Here is a 15,262-nt window from a genome sequence, read left to right as displayed (position 1 = left end):
TCTGTAAAACAAGCCACAATGTCTTTAGGCACATTAGCCTTTCTCGGACCCAGTGCCCTATGTGCACGTTCTAGTTTAATTGTTTCGGGTGACACTGTGTGCTCCGGGGTAGAGAGCAGATGAGCCGCTATATCCTGCACTGCTTTTTCGCAGTTGATAAATTCTGGTAGCTCCGGTAGGCCCCGTACTCGGATATTAGCTCGCCGACTTCTATTTTCAAGGTCTTCCACCTTGTCCGTGAGAAATCTCATGTTAGCTTGTTGCTCACCCATCTGCTGTTCCAGCCCCGTTATCATATCCGCATGTTCTTCAAGGCCCATTTCAGTTTCATTAACTCGATTTCCCAACTCTTTGATCTCCTCTCTGAGGTCCGCGCTCAATTGCGCAAAGTCACGCCGCATCTCTTTAATGTCTTTTTTAATATCTAGCAGCCATGTACTCAGCTGTTCCCATTTATCTGGTGCCAGCTCATTTTCCTGCGTTTCTTCGTGTGTGCCCTGCGCATATGTAGGCCGCTGGCTTAGGGAGGCCCCTTGACTCGGCTGATCACCTGTCTGCCTGTCCGCCACGTGCTCGCGGTCCCGATATGCAAAGGCAGTTAAATCCGCCGTTTTGGGTTTCGAGTTCGCCATCTTCGGGAGCGCGTGTCTTCCACTGTCTGTTCCACTGCTCGCCTTCCGTTTCGGGCTCAAATTGCTCTTCTTATAAGCTGGTATTTGGGCTGGTGTTCGGGAGCTGCGTGTTCAGACCGCCATTGCGGTTCGTGACGTCACCGGAAGTCCAAAGAGAGAGGATTTTTGACAGCCGAGGGAAAGGGACTCGCAAACGCCACTGAAATCTGCCACCTACTCGAGGCTGTATGGAAGCCAAAGAAGGTAGCTGTGATGCACTGCAGGGCTCATACAGGCCGGACAGATCCCATTGCCCGGGGAAATCAGTGGGCGGATGATGCGGCCAAGAAGGCGAGTCAACTCCCTCATTCCTCTGACCCCGTGCTTTTCGTCCATCTCCCCACAGAGGCTCCCATCTATGCCCCACAAGAAACCGAATGGGGTCGGCAGGAGGGCCTGGAATCGCGCAATGGGTGGTGGCTGCTACAGGATGGCTGAATATGGATACTCGAAACCCTGGCCTGGACAGTGGTCAGGGAAGCCCACAACCGCACCCACCTGGGCAGAGACGCCTTGGGACGCCTGCTCGAGAAGACCTACTACATCAACAAACTATCCCTCTGGACCAAGAACGCTTCCAGTAGGTGCACAACTTGTGCCCGGAACAACCCACGGACAGGACCAGGTCCTGCTCCCGGTAACATCCTCCGGGGCACCAGCCCATTCCAAGTCTGCCAAATTGACTTCAAGCACATGCCCCCGGCCCGGGGCTATAAAGCTATCCTCGTGGCAGTGTGTACGTACACCGGATGGATTGAAGCCATACCCACCAGGACGGAGATGGTTAAAGAAGTCACTTCCTTACTTGTTCACCACATCCTGCCGAGATATGGCCTCCCCAAACAGATCAACTCTGATAACGGCCCTGCCTTTGCCAGTGAGGTGACCCAGCAACTCAGTACTAGATTGGGCCTCAATTGGAAGCTGCATTGCGCTTGGAGACCCCAGAGCAGTGGGGCAGTGGAAAGAGCCAACTGATCCCTGAAGAACCAGCTAGCTAAACTATGCCAGGAGGCCAAAGCCAAATGGCCCGACCTGCTCCCACTAGCCTTGCTGCACCTTAGGTGCACGCCCAAAGCTACCGGTCTCACCCCTTATGAAATGATGTACGCCAGGCCACCACCTCTGCCTTCCTTTCCCGACTCCTTACAGATTCAGGGTGAGAATTCCCTAGTGAAGCAGATGAAGGCCTTACGCGATGTAGTGCAGGACATCCAACAGTACACCGAGAGTGTAGGTCCCTTAGTCCTTACTAGCCCTACACACCAGTTTCGGGTGGGAGATGAGGTGTGGGTGAAAGAATGGGATGAGTCCGATTGCCTGAAGCCCAAATGGAAGGGACCCTTCCTTGTCCTCCTAACCACCCCGACTGCTGTTAAAATTGCAGGAAGTTCAGCTTGGATACACTGGACCAGGCTGAAGCCAGCTGCAAGAACCGACAGCCCACCCAGAAGGTGGACAGCCCATAGCCACCCAGACGCTCCACTGCGGCTAACCATGACGAGGCGGTGAACTACTTCCATGCCCAGCCAAGAGCTCAGCCCCTGGACATTCTGTGCTCTAGGCTCACTGTTTATCGGAGCTGTCATCCTAAGCCTCGTCCTCTTCCTGCTGCAACAACTCGGATACCTCTTCCCCCAACCATGATGCTCGCCCTGCTCTTCGTCCTCAACTTCTGCCCAGTCCCGGTGGAGATGACTGCCCTTAGCTCGAACTGTTCCGAGTGTCTGCGACTGGTGCGTCACCGAACGGCTGAAGGATACAACCTTACCACCACACTCATCCACCAGTCCCTTCCCCCGGAGAAGGGCTGCAACCCCATCGTTCCCTGTGTTATCACCACACCGGATGGCCCTATGCAACTTCACCGGTGCCTCCAGAAAAACCTCACTATTTGCCACAGCCCAGTCAAGCCAAGATATTACAATGTCACCCTTAGTGTGGGTCTTCCCCAGTACATCATGTCTATGGGAGTCCAGGGAGACGGCATCCTGTATTACGTAAACTCTACCCTCGTTCTTGCAGGCGGTACTCAAACCGTGGCCACCCTCACCTTTGACGTCTGCGTTGCTATGGACAAACACCCCTTGTCCCACAAGTGCGGAAGCCAAGCTTGGCGCAAGGACTATACAAATAACCACAAGTATGTTTGCCCCCTTACTTTAGATGGAAGATATGGTTCTCCTTGGTCTTGGCTACCCTGTGCAGCAGACACCCGGACCTCGGGATGGGAAAGGGTATGCGCCTACACGGGAGAAGGATATCCCGGATGTACCGGTCTGGGTGAATTTCGCAGAGGTCCCGGCAACACTGTCCTCCTGGACTGGCCTATCAGAGAACACGGGGCCCCCTGGAGAGAAACCTGGGGCCTCGGCATCAATGGGTCCGGAACGGATCCGCTTATCTTCATCACCATACGCCAGAGCCTCAATGCTAAGCCTCCCACGCATTACCAAACCACTGTCGTGGGATTCCAGGAGGTGTATGATGAGATCGCCCGCGCTGAGCTCGTGGCCACCAAGTTCCCTGTTTCGCCCGAAGCATGTTCCTGAACCTGGCCGAGAACATAGCCCTCTCCCTCGGAGTTACTGTTTCGTGTGCGGTGGCACTGATATGGGGGAGCAATGGCCGTGGGAAGCCAAGGAGATCACCCAGCACATGTGGGATGCCCTGAATTCCACCAATATTACCTTTCCTAACCGACCCCGCCCATATGAGTGGGCGCTGAGAACGAACATTATAGGCACCCTGTGTGCCAGTCGAGCCCCCGGTAAACGATACTCTGTCCCGGTCGGTGACTCGGCCTGCATGGGAGTTATCCTATACAACGGTAGCTCAACCACCTGGTGGCACACAGACAACCAGTCTATGCCGACACCCTTATGGACTGAACCTACCTTGAACAACACATGGACACACGGGGGTAACACCTCTATCAGATGGATAGCCCCAGAAGGGTATTACTATATATGCGGCCGCAGGGCCTACGAACAGCTCCCTGCCCGCTGGTTTGGTACCTGCCTCCTGGGCACAGTACGACCCAGTTTCTTCCTCCTACCCCTCCGGGTGGGTGAAACGTTAGGTATTCCTCTCTATGTCGAACAGGGGTTTAGGAGTAGAAAGAAGCGGTCTACCCGAGAACCCAAGGTCCAGATAGGCGATTGAAAGGACGCCGAATGGCCGCCGGAGCGCATAGTCCACTACTACGGGCCAGCCACTTGAGCTGAGGACGGAACTTATGGATACAGGACCCCCATCTATATGCCAAACCACATCATTCGCTTGCAGGCAGTGCTCGAAATGCTCACGAATGATTCTGCCATGGCACTCAACATCTTGGCCAAGCAGAACACCAAACTGATTACTGCGGTTTACCAGAACCGCCTAGCCCTTGATTACCTGCTGGCACAGGAAGGGGGGGGGGTGTGTGCGGGAAGTTTAACCTCAGTAACTGTTGCCTGCAGATAGACGATCAAAGTCAGGTCATCAAGGAGATAACCGATCGCATGGTAAAACTGGCCCATGTCCCGGTACAGACCTGGAACAGTGCCTGGGACTGGACTTCTTCCCTCACCGACTGGCTGCCCAGTTCAGGAGGACTGAAGGGCATCCTCGTCATGGTGGGCTTGTTCCTATTGACTTGCTTACTAATTCCCTTGTCTCTTCCTTTCATTTTCAGGTGTCTCCGTTCTACCATCGAAACCATTGCCGATCGCCGTGCAGCAGCTCAGATAATGGCCCTCCAGATGTACTTCCCCATACCGCAATCCGATCTTGATGAAGTTGAAGTTTCTTCCTCCGAGGCGGCCTAAGGGCCAACCCCCTTGTGACAGCAAAAGTCCGGCTACAAAGGGGGGGGGGGGGCTCCAATAGGGACCCTCCGTCTCGACCCCGGCGAATCAACCAACGGCTGCGCAAGGGCCTAGGGCCCTCTTATTGCCTCCTTATGCTAATTCTCCTTGTCTCTCTCTTCTTTTTCAGTACTCTTGAAGGTGATATTCTCCACCAGAGCGGGTGTTCAAGTATCAAAAGGGGGGAATTGTAGGAGTGGCCAACGGATCCGGCCTGCAACACCACTGGATCAGGACTGTCAGGACGGCCTCAAGCCCATATTTACCCAAGGACTTTGCCTTCTTTATACCACATTCCTGACCTGAACTTTTACAGAACTTTTACATTCTCTTGTACTGTGCCTTAACTACAAACTGTCAGCTCCTGCTTGCAAGATACCAAAGTTGCTGGAATAACTGTTTGAGACAGGATGCAGGTACAGTAGATAACAGCTTGTAACATTTAGTAGCCAAGGCTTGCACACAGAACCAGCCTGCACGTAGACGCCACATGAATAGAAGATAGCCTGGGAGTGTCGCCACCCCCACCCTGCATCTCTGAGCCTTAAGCTCCATTGAGCCTTATCAACTCTGTGAAAGAAGCATTGTGTGATTATGTGTGTGTGTGCTAAAACAGGGCGATAAGTTTCGTTTCCTTTGCTAGTATCATTTCAGTATTATGACGTGTGTATGTACTGTAAGAACTACAAAAACTACAAATGTTTACTGCGCATGTCAACTATGATGTATAAGGGGCCTAATGCGCAGGCCCATAGGGGAGGTATAAATGTGAGTGTCAGATGATTTCTGACACACAGTATCCTGAGACTGAACTCAGTGCTGTACATTGCTAGCAATAAACGCTGTCTTGCCTTTGGAACCTGTTGCCTCTTGTCTCCTGATTTACTAGCTGAGAATCCTGTTACAAGTGGAGGGGGCCAACAGGAAAAAAGTTATGCTGCCTCTGGGGAAGATGGGCTAGAACAAAAATACTGCCTCTGGGGCGTGGGGGGGGGGGAGGAGGAAAATGTACTGCCTGTGGATGGCCCAAGGAAAACAGTTTTGCCTGTTTGGGGTTGTGGGGGGGGGCTATGTTTTTCTATCCATGTACATGGTATGGGGAAGTACTGGTAAGGAAGAAGGAAGGGAGAAAGATCTGGGCGCTGGGATTTGGAGAAGGAGAAAATGGGTGGTTGGTGGTGTCAGGCCTATTTAAGAGGAAAAGGAAAGTGCACTCTCTCCTTGTTAATTGACCTGTTTCAGTGGGGGTTGCAGTGAAATGGGAAAGTGCGGGGTATAAGTGTTACAAATAAATATTAGAGAAGGGAATTTAAACATCCAAGTCAACACGTGAAGAATTCCCACTATATTTTATAGGAAGTTCTGCCAAACATACAGCCTCTCGTAAAAAGAGGTGCTGAACCAAACATTTAAGTCCCTCCATGTTTAGAGAGAACAGTGATTTTAGAAAGCTCCATATGGTGAAAACAAACAGAGATATCCCCCAACACAGAAGCAGCTTTCTAAAATTGCTGTTCCCTCTAAAAAGCGCCCCTGAGAAATACATCCTTCCCCACCACCTGACCTGAAGCAATGTAACCCATGTATACCCTGTAAATAGCATCAAATCCCCCCCCCCCCCATGCACAGCACCCCCACTGGTTCACAACCCCTCTGACAGATCTCCCACAATACAAGAACCCATATGTTATCAACCCCTCTCCCCCCAGGTAGAACTCTCAAAAATGTCCACCCACATCAAACACCCTGGACTTACCTAGGATGGGGAGGACCCTCAGGCCTAGTGTGGCAGACGTGATGCCCAATCGCTCTCACCTTGATGATTCCAGCTCTCAAAATACCACCGTGACCTCTAGTGGGATATTGCTGAATTACTGCTAGGCGTCACGTGTCCATAAATGGGCATTTTGCCTATATATGGATATTAGCATTATAGGCCCACCAAGGAAATTCTCTCTCTCCACCTAACCTATATTTTAATTCCCACCCTGTGAACATTGACAGTTGTATTTCAAGTTATTTTCACTGTTTATGCAGCTTAAGCACAGTCATGAAAAGATACTTTGCTTGACTGGTTTAACAGAAGATATATACTGGAGGCTTTGTTTTTTAACCTGTGATTAATAGCTGCCAGTTTGTGAGGAGCGAGTACGAATTACTGCCTAATTTTTCATTGATGTGATCAATTTGAGTGTGATAGTATTTCTACATAATTTGATTTTTGAGAATTAACCTATTTGATTTTCTGTGCGACTTTTTGCTCTTGGCAATTTGGCTTTATAATGATGCTCAGATACTGCTAATAAAAACAGAAAATTATCCCTTACCCAATGAGATCAGGGTCTGATAATTCTCCTTCATCACCTCCCTGTAAAGCTCCTTCTGCCCTTCATCTAAATACTCCCACTCCTCCTGGGAGAAAGAGACAGCGATGTCCTCAAATGTGACCCGCTTCTGAAATACAAACCAGACACACATTCAGCATCTTCTGCATTGCATCCATGAGGTCTCCCAATGCTGATGCTCACTGGGGAGGGGAAAATTTTTGCTGGATTTATATAATTTAGGACTACATACACACAGAAAGGCAGTATATCAAGTCCCATCCCCTTTCCCACAACAGGGTTATATTTCAGTCCACCCAGGATTGGGGCTCAGCAAAGCAGAGATTTTTGTATGTATATGATTTGCAGAGACTATCACAGAGCAGGATTATAGCAACTAGAAAGCTGGGACACAAAATCTTCCTTTGTAGGACCTCTGATCTCTCTCCCCACAGGAGGATCCCAGAGTCCCTTCTCCAGGTCTGCTTGGGGTCCAGACTGTGCAGTGTGTCCCAGGTTAGAAAGGTGCAGCAGTATTTGCAACAAATTAACAGGAAGATAGGGACAATCTCCTACCTGAACAGAAGCTCCTGCAGGCATTTTCCTCTCTGCTTTCCCAGTTTCCAGAATTAGCAATGAAGGGATCTTTCTTTGGCTGAGGAATAGGAGCAGAAGATTTGACTCTTGCAGTGCTGGGAGAAGGGCAGAACCTGAGTCTTACAGCTGCATAACCTGGTTAATCTGCACATGAAAAAGCCTCGGCCTCCTGCTCTGCTGCACAGACTGATGACATCACAAAGGACAAGGAAGTTGGGGCTTTACATTGAGACCTCCTGATCCGGTTCAGAGCAAAGGAGGTTACATTGAGAACAGTCTTTTCTTCTCTCCACCCCTTTTACTTCTGATTGGTCAGAATGTTAATTGAGCTTCTCTTCCCTCCCTTATCACTGGAAGGGGGGCGGACTCTTCTACTGCTAGTCCCACCCCAGGCACGATTCTGACCAATCAGCACTAAAAGGGGTAGCGTCAACAATAAAAGGCTGCGTGATTGCTGTTTCTTCTTCACTGGAGGAGTCGGACTTAGACAGTGGAGGACTAGCTTAGTGGTTAGTGCAGTGGACTTTGATCCTGGGGAGGAAGTGAGTTCAATTCCCATTGCAGCTCCCTGTGACTCTGGCTAAATCACTTAATCCTCCATTGCCCCTAGTACAAAATAAATACCTCAATATATGTAAACCACTTTGAATGTAATTGTAAAAAAACATCAGAAAGGCAGTATATAAAGTCCCATTTCCCTTAACAAGTTTAGCTCTCAATCTAAATCGCTGACCTCCCCCTCCATTGTGATGTCAATTTATGCAGAGGAGGCATAAATTAATCTTTGCTTTGTTCATTTCATTTGCAGATTCATTACTAACTTCCAGCTCCAAATCTCAGCTTCAGACCTTTTGTCCCTTCTTCCTGCACTGCAAAAGACAAATCCTCTCCCTCAACCAGAGAAAGCCCCAAATTAATTTCTAATCCTGCAAACTGCAAAAGGTTCCCCTCATTGTCCCCAACTTCCTCTTTTGTTGCAACTTGCAAATACTGCTGCAGCTTTCTAACCTGGGACACTTTACAGTGGGGACCCCAAGCAGATCTTGGGCTAGGGAATGGAATTGTGGGACCCTGCTGAGGGCAGGAGAGAAATCAGTGGTCCTACAAAACAAAGGGAGATTAGATTTTGTGTCCCAGACTCTGTTTAACTGGTTTCCAGTTGCAATAATTGCTTTCTAATAATGTCTGCACCAGTGATTTCACAGTAAGAATACTAAAAGGTAAATTTAAAACAATACAGGAACGTAAGACCTTTTAAATAAGAATGATTGAATATTTTGACACCCAACAAACAGGACTTAATAAGGATCTGGGTTTTCTAACTCATTATAAAACATAAAGCTGTATTTCTCTGTTTATTACCCTCCTCTCACCTACCAACACCCATTCTGTTAGAATATCAATGAAATGCTTTGATGTCCCCATGCATACCCCCACCCTCCCACTCTGTTAGACAGTCAAAGTAATGCTTTGATGTTTCTCTCATATATACTATCTGCTACCACATTTGCGTATTTCCGATCTGAGGAAGAAGGGCAACCTTCGAAAGCTAATCAAGAAATGTATTAAGGTATGTCCAATAAAAAAGGTATCATCTTATTTTCTTTTCCATGTTTTATTTTGTTTGATTTCTATTGATAACCTTTAAGAGTGGACTAACACGGCTACCACACCTCTCTACTTAATAATGTCTGCAAATTATATTAATCCTGGTGGGATTCTGTGCAACTGCGCAATGCAGTATTTAACGCAGAATACCACAGCCATGCAAGATAGCGAATGATACATACCTGTAGCAGGTATTCTCTGAGGACAGCAGGCTGATTGTTCTCACAACTGGGTGACGTCCACGGCAGCCCCCTCCAACCGGAAAAAAATCTCGCGTCTTCCCGCCCATGCGCGACTGCTCAGTTAAGTAAAAAGCAAAGGAATAAGAAATATCTCCAAAGGGGAGGGGGGGAGGGGAGGGGAGAACAATCAGCCTGCTGTCCTCGGAGAATACCTGCTACAAGTATGTATCATTCGCTTTCTCCGAGGACAAGCAGGCTGCTTGTTCTTACGACTGGGGTATCCCTAGCTCCCAGGCTCACTCAAAACAACAAAGAGGGTCAATTGGGTCTTGCATCGGCGAGGACATAACAAAAATTGACCTACGAAGAACAACTAACTGAGAGTGCAGCCTGAACAGAATAAAACTGGGCTTAGGGGGGTGGAGTTGGATTCTAAACCCCAAACAGATTGTGCAGCACCGACTGCCCAAACCGACTGTCGCATTGGGTATCCTGCTGGAGGCAGTAATGAGATGTGAATGTGTGGATTGAAGACCACGTTGCAGCCTTGCAAATCTCTTCAATAGTGGCTGACTTCAAGTGGGCCACTGACGCCGCCATGGCTCTCAGGGCCGGTCTTAGGGTCTCTGGCGCCCCCCTGCAGACTATGAGTTGACGCCCGTGCACCCCCCCTCCGGCGCCTTTCGTGCCCCCCCCCCAGCATCTCCTTTCTCTCTTCTCCCACCCTGCCCCTGTCCAGCGATTCTCTTTCGCCCCCATCCCCCGCCGCCCTTGGTGCTTTAAATCTTTAATTTACTACTACTACTACTACTACTTAGCATTTCTATAGCGCTGCCAGGGTTACGCAGCACTGTACAAGTTTAACATGGGGAAGGATAGTCCCTGCTCAAGAGAGCTTACAATCCGTGAGTTCGTTCTGCAGTCCCGCCCTCGAGGAAATGACATCAGAAGGCGGGACTGCGGAACGAACTCACGAAGGAAAGGGAAGGCTAGAGACGGGGCAGGGCTTTCAAATGATGCGGCTGCTGGAACTGAGGTAAATTAAAGATTTAAAGCACCAAGGGTGGCGCGGTATGGTGGCGCAGCGCCGCCCTTGAAGGCAGGCGCCCCCCTGTGGCGCTTACAACGCTTACCGGGTTTGACCGGCCCTGATGGCTCTAACACTATGAGCCGTGACATGACCCTCAAGAGTCAGCCCGGCTTGGGCGTAAGTGAAGGAAATGCAATCTGCTAGCCAATTGGAGATGGTGCGTTTCCTGACAGCAACCCCCTTCCTGTTGGGGTCTAAAGAAACAAACAATTGGGCGGACTGTCTGTGTGAGCTTGTCCACTCCAGGTAGAAGGCCAATGCTCTCTTGCAGTCCAATGTGTGCAACTGACGTTCAGCAGGGCAGATATGTGGACGGGGAAAGAATGTTGGCAAGACAATTGACTGGTTCAGATGGAACTCCGACACCACCTTTGGCAGGAACTTAGGGTGAGTGCGAAGGACTACTCTGTTATGATGAAATTTGGTACAGGGAGCATGGGCTACCAAGGCTTGAAGCTCACTGACCCTCCGAGCTGAAGTGACTGCCACCAAGAAAATTACCTTCCGAGTCAAGCACTTCAGATGGCAGTGGCTCAAAAGGAGGTTTCATCAGCTGGGTGAGGACGATGTTGAGGTCCCATGACACTGTAGGAGGCTTGACAGGGGGCTTTGACAAAAGCAAACCTCTCATGAACCGAACGACTAAAGGCTGTCCAGAGATAGGCTTACCCTCTACACGTTAATGGTAAGCACTAATCACACTAAGATGGTTCCTTACTAAGTTGGTTTTGAGACCAGACTCCGATAAGTGTAGAAGGTATTCAAGCAGGGTCTGTGCAGGACAAGAGCGAGGTTCTAGGGCCATGCTGTCACACCAGAAGACAAACCTCCTCCACTTGAAAAAGTAACTCTTCTTAGTGGAATCTTTTCTAGAAGCAAGCAAGACGCGGGAGACACCCTCAGGAAGACCCAAGGCAGGAAAAATCTATGCCCTCAACATCCAGGCCGTGAGAGCCAGAGACTGGAGGTTGGGATGTAGAAGCGCCCCCTCATTCTGAGTGATGAGGGTTGGAAAGCACTCCAATCTCCACGGTTCTTCGGACGACAACTTCAGAAGAAGAGGGAACCAGATCTGACGGGACCAAAAGGGCACAATCAGAATCATGGTGCTGCGGTCTTGCTTGAGTTTCAGCAAGGTCTTCCCCACTAAAGGTATGGGAGGATACACGTACAGAAGTTCGTCCCCTCAATGCAGGAGGAAGGCATCCGATGCTAGCCTGTCGAGGGCTTGAAGCCTGGAACAGAGCTGAGGCAGCTTGTGATTGGTCTGTGTGGCGAAAAGATCCACCAAAGGGGTGCCCCACTCCTGGAAGATCTTGCGTACTACACTCAAATTGAGCGACCATTCGTGCGGTTGCATGAGTCTGCTCAATCTGTTGGCCAGACTGTTGTTTACATCTGCCAGGTACGTGGCTTGGAGAAGCATGCCATGTTGGCGAGCCCAGCGCCACATCACACCGGCTTCCTGACACAGGGGGTGAGATCCGGTGCCCCCTGCTTGTTGATGTAGTACATGGCAATCTGGTTGTCTGTCCGAATTTGGATAACTTGAAAGGACAACCGATCTCTGAAAGCCTTCAGCGCGTTCCAGACCGCTCTCAACTCCAGGAGGTTGATCTGCAGATCAGATTCCTGGAGGGACCACAGATCTTGAGTGTGAAGCCCATTGACATGGGCTCCCCACCCTAGGAGAGATGCATCCATCGTCAACACTGCGGCTGAGGAATTTGGAATGGGTGTCCCAAGATCAAATTGGAGCAAATTGTCCACCAGCGGAGTGAAGTGCGAAAGCTGGCGGGCAGTCGGATTGCATCCTCTAGATTCCTTGTAGCCTGATACCACTGGGAAGCTAGGGTCCACTGAGCTGGTCTCATGTGAAGACGTGCCATGGGAGTCACATGGACTGTAGAGGCCATATGGCCCAGCAATCTCAACATCTGCCAAGCTGTGATCTGCTGGGATGCTCTGGCCCGGGAGGCGAGGGATAGAAGTGTCTGTACCCTCGCCTCGGGGAGATAGGCATGAGCCGTCTGTGAATTCAGCAGGGCTCCAATGAATTCAAGTGACTGGACTGAGCATAGATGGGACTTTTCACAAACCCCAGTAGCTCCAGAAGTTGAATAGTCCTCTGCATGGACTGTAGAGCTCCTGCCTCCGAGGCGCTCTTCACCAGCCAATCATCGAGATAAGGGAACACCTGCATCCCCAGCTTGCGTAACGACGCCACAACCACCACTAGGCACTTCGTGAACACCCGTGGCGCAGAGGCGAGCCCAAAGGGCAGCACACAATACTGAAAATGCTGTGTCCCCAAATGGAATCGCAGGTACTGTCTGTGAGCTGGCAGTATCGGGATGTGGGTATAAGCATCCTTTAAATCCAGGGAGCACAGCCAATCGTCTTTCTGAATCATGGGGAGAAGAGTGCCCAAGGAAAGCATCCTGAACTTTTCTCGGACCAGATATTTGTTCAGGCCTCTCAGGTCTAGGATGGGACGCATCCCCCCTGTTTTCTTTTCCACAAGGAAGTACCTGGAATAGAATCCCAGCCCTTCTTGCCCTGGCGGTACGGGCTTGACCGCATTGGTGCTGAGAAGGGCGGAGAGTTCCTCTGCAAGTACCTACCTGTGGTGGGAGCTGAAAGACTGAGCTCCCAGCGGGCGGAGTGGCGGTCAAATTGAGGGCGTACCCGCACCGCACTATTTGGAGAACCCACTGGTCGGAGGTTATGAGAAGCCACCTTTGGTGAAAAAATTTCAACCTCCCCCGACCGGTAGATCGTCCGGCACGGGCACTTGTATGGCGGCTATGCTCCCTTGGATCCAGTCAAAAGCCCGTCCCCTGCTTTTGCTGGGAAGCTGCAGAGGCTTGCTTGGTCGCACGCTGTTGACACAAATGAGCGCGCTGGGGCTGAGCCTGGGAAGGCTGTTGGGAAGGAGGATTGTACCTACGCTTGGTGTAAGCGTAAGAAGCCGTCTTCTTTCCCCTGAAAAATCGCCTACCTGAAGAGGTAGGTGCTGAAGGCGCCCGGTGGGAGTGATTGTCGAGGGCAGTTTCCCGCTGGTGGAGCTGTTCGACCAACTGCTCGACTTTCTCGCCAAAAATGTTATCCTCCCCAGCAAGGGACATCCGCCAGCCACTGTTGGGTCCGGTTGTCCAGGTCAGAGGCGCACAGCCATGAGAGTCTGCGCATCACTATACCTTGGGCAGCGGCTCTGGATGCAACATCACAAGTGTCATAAATACCCCTGGACAGGAATTTGTGACACGCCTTCAGCTGCCTGACCACCTCCTGAAAAGGCCTGGCCTGCTCTGGCGGGAGCTTATCAACCAGGTCCGCCAGTTGCCTCAATTATTCCGCATGTGAATGCTTGTGTAGAGCTGGTAAGACTGGATCTTGGTCACGAGCATGGAGGAATGATAGGCCTTCCTCCCAAAAGAGTCCAGAGTGCGAGACTCACGCCCCGGGGGCGCCGAGGCGGTATCCTTCGAACTCTTGTCTCTCTTGAGAGCAGAATCCACGACCGCGGAGTCGTGTGGCAACTGAGTCCTCATACTCTATACTTTGACTCCGCTTTCTTCGGGATGGTGGGATTAGATAAGGGCTTCAGCCAGTTCCAAAGCAGTGTCTCCTTCAGGACATTGTGCAACGGTACCGTGGAAGACTCTCTAGGTGGTGATGGATAGTCGAGGACCTCGAGCATCTCAGCCCTCGGCTCATCCACAGAGACCATGGGAAAGGGAATGCTCACAGACATGTCCCTAACAAAGGAGGCAAAGGAAAGGCTCTCAGGTGGCGACAGCTTCCTTTCCGGTGAAGGAGTGGGGTCAGAGGGAAGACCACAGGACTCCTCAGAAGAGAAATACCTGGGATCCTCCTCCCCCCACAAGGCCTCCTCCTCGGTGTCAGACATGAGCTCATTGACCTCCGTCCGAAACCGGGCCCATCTCGACTCAGAGGAACCACGTCCTCGATGATGGCATCAAGAGGTGGACTCCCGCGCCGGCGGGGACGAAGCTCCCTCCATCGACGTCGATGGGGATTCCACCTGACTGGCGGCCGAGACGTGTCGAAGGCCGCATCACAGGGCCAGAGCCAGCCAGCGCTTCCATCAACGGTGTTGAGGGTGCAAGCACCCACGGTACCGGGAGAGATGGCGCAGCAGCCCTTCCAGGAGACCCAGAAGAATGGCTTGGAGGCGCTCGTCCAGAGTCTCTGTCGGGAAACGCTCAGGGGCCGGTGCAGGAGTTGGCACTCGAATCTGCACGGGGCCAGGAGACGGTACCGGAGTGCCCAACGGCTGACACCTCTTGGATAGAGGGGGAACGGTCCTCCTGGCGTCGATGCTTCTCAGATGCCGACTCTCTCGACGCCCCGGAGCTCCTGGTACCGTGTGAAGGGGGCGACCGATGACAGTGCTTCTTAGCTAACTTCTTCCAATGCACGTCATCGGTGCCCTGCGGTACCGACGAGGAGGACGTGGAATCCACACGCCTCCTCGGGGTTGGGTCCGAAAGGGGTCGGTCCCGATGGCCCTGCACAGCAGGAACTGCCAAGGCAGGTGGAGGCCCATTCAAATGTTCACTGCTCCCAGTGAGAAGTGGTCATTGGGGCGGTGGGTCTTGTACTCCTGAGGTCGATGCCATGTCCGGTGCCTAAGTCGACGCCACCGGTGCCGATGCTGCCGACGTCGATGCCGAAGGGACGGTGCAAGCTCCAAAAATACGATCCCATTGAGCTTGCCTCACTACCTGTGTCTGCTTCTTTAAGCCGAGACACAAGTTGCACGCTTTGGGATTGTGCTCAGGCCCAAGGCACTGAAGGCACCAAGCGTGGGTGTCGGAGAGCGAGATCTGCCGACCGTACCGACCACACTTTTTGAAGCCGCTGGGGATCCTCGATGTCACCGATGGAAAAATCGCGACGGTGAGGTGATGGT

General features: G+C 51.4%; 1 pseudogene; it reads right to left on the bottom strand.

The window, feature by feature from the left end:
* Positions 1 to 7,566, bottom strand: part of LOC115463349 — a 45,414-nt pseudogene extending 37,848 nt beyond the window's left edge.
* Positions 7,567 to 15,262: the final 7,696 nt, after the last annotated feature.

Source organism: Microcaecilia unicolor, chromosome 1 (assembly GCF_901765095.1).
Source record: "Microcaecilia unicolor chromosome 1, aMicUni1.1, whole genome shotgun sequence".
Lineage (NCBI taxonomy): Eukaryota > Metazoa > Chordata > Amphibia > Gymnophiona > Siphonopidae > Microcaecilia > Microcaecilia unicolor.
The sequence above is the reverse complement of the archived record's forward strand: the minus strand, read 5'-3'. Positions and strand labels throughout refer to the sequence as shown.